This window comes from Sinocyclocheilus anshuiensis, unplaced genomic scaffold, assembly GCF_001515605.1.
Source record: "Sinocyclocheilus anshuiensis isolate Anshui unplaced genomic scaffold, SAMN03320099.WGS_v1.1 scaffold84, whole genome shotgun sequence".
Lineage (NCBI taxonomy): Eukaryota > Metazoa > Chordata > Actinopteri > Cypriniformes > Cyprinidae > Sinocyclocheilus > Sinocyclocheilus anshuiensis.
In genome coordinates, this window is record NW_015557076.1 from 55,765 (window position 1) to 60,968 (window position 5,204).

At 36.5% G+C, this 5,204-nt stretch overlaps 1 pseudogene; it reads left to right on the forward strand.

The window, feature by feature from the left end:
• Positions 1-3,049: 3,049 nt before the first annotated feature.
• On the forward strand, positions 3,050-5,030 carry LOC107676765 (GTPase IMAP family member 7-like; annotated as a pseudogene).
• Positions 5,031-5,204: the final 174 nt, after the last annotated feature.

Here is a 5,204-nt window from a genome sequence, read left to right on the forward strand (position 1 = left end):
CAGTTGTCATCGTTTACACACAACGATTCAAAATTGTTCACACTTGTTTCTAAAGATGTGATCAAACCAACTGTACAACATATGAGCCGGTTCAGAGTGCACAAGTGGCACAGGTGACTGAATGATGACACGAACAATAGATGGACACAATCTAAGAAGGAGAGGAGGAAGAGGATGAGGAGAGAAAGAGGAAGAGGAAGGTTTAGAGAGTGTTATCAAGGCTGGATCTGTCAGACCAGAGGGGATTTTCTCTTTGTCAAGAAAAAAGAAAATATTACTTGTGATGTGGACAAAGTCCTCAGGTCGGACTCAAGCACAAAGACATGATGCTGAGACAGAATGAATCTCTCATTTACCCTGATTTTACAATTGCACAACTTACATTATTTGAGCGTACTGTAACATGCTATTCATTTAGAGTTTTATTTGACCGTTTTGGCCTTTGCAGTTGGACTGCAGTAATTTTGCAGTATCCAAGTGCTGAGTATATACAAACATTCAGCACAATATTCAGCGCAATACTATTCTTTCAGTACATACAGTAGGCCTATACAGTATATTCACCTAACTCATTTGCAATTACTATACTTTTTAAAGAATTGCAAAATTGTTTACTCAATACAATATACTTTTTTTCTGTAATGTTCTGGATGCTGCGTTCTCCATTTTTCTCTGTAGTGTCTAATGAATGCTCTGTAGTGTTTATTTTATTGACTCATGTGTGTGTGATCTTGAGAGCACCGTTTCATTTTGAGTAGAGTTGAAATGGTTTTTCAGTCATTGTTTGATTTTGATGGAAGAGTCAGAGGGGTTGGGAAGGAGCACATATGGATGTTTTGGGGTAATTCATGGGGTCGGTGGTGATGCCATGAAAATAAATGGTGTAAGGGCCAAACCCTTAATCTTTGTAAAGGTGACATTTAGTTGACATGCATACTTACATGCAGGCTTAACAAGGACACTGTAAAATATATTTTTTATTTTAGTTGGAAGTAGATGCCATCTTATGGATTTTAAGGAAACAATGTCATTTTGTTGAAAAACAAATTATTCAAAGCTCTGGTTTTATATAAAAACTGGAAGGAGTCTTTAATACACATATTTTAGAAGTTGTAATTCTGTATGAGTATATATATATAATTATTATTATTATTTTTTTTAATTTAGCGAACAAGACTAGTACCGACTAGGTGTCGGCATGATTGTGACCCAGTGTCGGCTCAGTTTCAGTACCCAGACTCGGGCCAGTACCGGCTAAGTGTTTCAATTCTTGTCGGCGTGATTGTGGACCAATGCCGGCAGTTTTGGCAGCCGGACTCGGGCCAGTGTATTTGGGCCATTATTCATTCCATGTCCGAGTCTGGCAACCGCAGCCGGGTCGAGTAATTTCTTCCGGCCTGCCGGATCTGGACCATTATTGGGCCAAACCGTTTTGGCTACCTGGGTACTTTTCGTGTAGGCTACGTGTGTAGCAATAACATGCAAAAGAGAACTTAATTCGGCATTCGCACGCTGACCGACAGGCGCTTTTGGTGTGTGCGCACAAAAACCCGTCAGCTTTTAGGTTCTGAGGTGTGTTTCCCAAAAACAACTATGGTGGCAAGTTCCGTCATTACCAATAGAGCTCAATGGAACTAACAACCATAGTTAGCTAACGATGCTTTTGGGAAACATATCCCTGGACAAGACTTAAAAAACACATGCACATACTGCATGCAGATACTGAATAATGCGAGTCTGTGACATTTCCGTCAACTGCCCCTGACCTTGGAAAATATTTTTCCGAGTCCCAAAGGCTCGAGTCCGAGTCAAGTCCCAGTAAAAATGCATCCAAGTCCAAGTCTGCTAAAAATTGTATTGGCTACAAAAATAAATGCAAAAATATTTTTTGTATTCTCTGTGACAAAAAGTAGAAATTTTAAATAAGTATTTATAATTACAGGGCACATAATCAGCAAATCGACAGTGAAATTATCACCTGTCACGGTCCGACCATCTTCAGTGAATTTTTTCATTTATAGATATATAATTTCGGTACTTTAAATTCTTTACTGTTTTTGATTTTAGTTTTCCACACTTTCCGTGATAAATTGTTTGAAATGTAAATTATAAATGAGCATGATGAATTGTTTAAAATGTAAGATATAAATATGAATAACACTGTAACAATGTGATAAGCTGACATAATCACCCATATAAGTCAGATTTAAGCTATTTATTAGTGCTTTTTACAATACACATTGTTTTAAAGCAGTTTTACAGAAAATGCATAATGCTGGGGGGGGGGGTTGTTATATAATAATAGGTATAATAATAGGTAATTGCTAAAATACATAGGTTCATACTGTCAGGTTGACATTCAGTACAGCAACAGCAGAACCATTTAAAGCAATAATGGCGTTATCAGGTCAGTCAAACTTTATTAACTTACAATTAAATGATATTAACACGATTTGGAATTGGTCTATCAGGCTGTGATTTAGTGATAACAGTGAGAAATCCTGAATCACTGTAACTCTTAATTACATAACGAGAATATTGGTACCATACCATATACTAGCAAAGTCTTTGGTTCTAGTCATTATGATACACAGTACAGAATACAGATGTAGAATACAGGTCAACAAATATTTATAATCATGATTAAACTGTGCCTTTCAGGTCAGCTACTGTACATTGTAAACTGAGTGCTGTAACGATGTTACCTTGGTAATGCTAAACAAAACACACTGAAATGTTTTACATAAGTACTTTTCATGAAATAACATCAAATAAGTACATTTGTTTACATTTATTGATAAAGGCAAACTAAGTATAATATCATTTTAGGAATAATGGTCAGAAGCAGGAACAAGGAACTTACTGAACTCCTCTTCTTTAACTGGCCAGAACCGGATCTCATTTGTTAAAATCAAAGACACTTAAAAATACTCTCTTTTTTTGTGGTAATAGACAGAAGAAGGTCAATAGAAAATAAAAAGGTTGACATTTTGTTACTAGTTTGGTTACAACCTGTTGAAGCAATGTTAGACCTTTCCTTTCCAAAGCCATGTTCACTCAGTATGAAAGCATAGAGAGCATCGGGATTCAGAATAAGATGGCTGTATAATTTTGTCAGTGATTTAAAAGTATATAATTACATATAATAAAACATATTCTTTTAAAAGCATACAAAGAGGTTATTGTCTGCCCATGCTTAAAAATTTGCCTTTAAAAAAAAATAGATAGTATCTCTCCTGTGCCTATGCAAATGAGTCTGATTTGTTTGTCTCTACTGGCACGGAAAGGCAGATCACAAACACAAACATGTGAGATGCTTACTTTATATAATTACTTAATATAATGATGTTAATACATTTCTGAATCATAAAACTCCCTTTCAAATGTAAAGCTATTCACCCATGAATGAAGATCCTGTCATCATTTTCTCCCTCGTGTCACTCCAAACCTGCATGACTTTCTTTCCTTTTTAAAAGAAGACTTTTGGAAAATAAGAAGAACAGCAGCATACATCAGAACTTTCAATGAACAAAGATTTGTAGCAAAATTTGTGTCTCAGAATTTTTGAAGCTTGAAAGACAGCAGCCTTCCACATCACTGTTTCTTCTTTTGTGCTCCACAGAAGAAAGAGTTTTATGTGTTTGGAATGGCGTGAAGATGAGTAAATGATGACATGGAAATGGTCGCACAGATTTCTGAGTTTTTAAATGCAGTATTAGGTTACAATGCAGTCACACAATTGTGGTTGCATTCTTTGAGATCTAGAGAAATATACTGTATGTATACATATAGTATGTCATGTTAACCGAAACATATTATCTGATAAATTATTTTCATTTTATTTATTTATATGTTTGTAAATAAGTTTGTAAATGATGTGCAAATATAATAGAGTCCTCCCTCTCTATCAGACTGGAGGATTGTTCTAGATGGAAAAACTGGAGCAGGAAAGAGTGCAACTGGAAACACTATATTGGGTGAAGAGCGTTTTCAGACGGGTGGTTCATCAGAGTCAGTTACTAAAACCTGTGGGAGAGGAGAAGTGAAGAATGGTGACCAGATCATGAAAATCACTGACACTCCAGGCATGTTTGATACTGGAATTTCAGAAGAACAACTGAGTGCTGAGATCGAGAAGTGTATCTACAAGTCTGCTCCTGGTCCTCGTGCGTTCCTGCTGGTCATCAGACTGGATGTGAGCTTCACAGATGAGGAGATAAACACAGTGAAATGGATTGAGGAGAACCTTGGAGAAGATGCTGCTCATTACACCATCATTTATTCACTCATGCTGATCATCTGAAGGGTGAATCATTAGATGAGCATATCGAAAAAAGTAAAAATCTCAGGGCTCTTGTTCATTCGTGTGGTGACAGATTTCACTCATTCAATAATGAGGACATGAGGAACCGCTCTCAGGTCACAAAACTGCTGGAGAAGATTGAGAAGATGGTGGAGGAGAATGGAGGACAGCACTACACTAATGAGATGTATAAAACAAGCCCAGAAAAAGATCAAATGGGAGGCGTTTAGAGAAGCATAATAGACTGGGGGAAAAACATGCTAAAAGTAGGAGTAGGAGCAGGAATAATAGGAGCAGGAGCAGGAATAATAGGAGCAGGAGCAGGGATAATAGGAGCAGGAGCAAGAATAATAGGAGTAGGAGCAGGAGCAGGAATAATAGGAGCAGGAGCAGGAATAATAGACTATACTAATGAGATGTATAAACAAGCCCAGAAAAAGATCAAATGGGAGGCTTTTAGACGAAGCATAATAGATTGGGGGAAAATCATGCTAAAAGTACGAGCAGGAGCAGGAGCAGTAGCAATAGTAGCATGTAGCAGGAGCAGTAATAGCATATCGATTAAAATAATAGTAATAAATATACCAATAAAATAATAGCAGCATTAAAAGGGAAACTGGGGCTATAGGGCACAGTTATTCTGATTCAGTGACAAAAGATCTTATGTGAATCTATAAATTTGATTATTTGAAGAGACATGTCAATTCAGATTGAAAAGCTGGCATGAGTTGTTTGAGATAATTACACTTTCTGAGTATATACAGTATATTATATATTGATGATTTCATCTGTTGTATTATGACTGTTAATAAAAATGGAAATACATCTAGCTTTTTTCTTAAACCTCCTAAGCAAAATTGCTATATCCTAGTCTAGACACAATCATTTCTGGAAAACAACC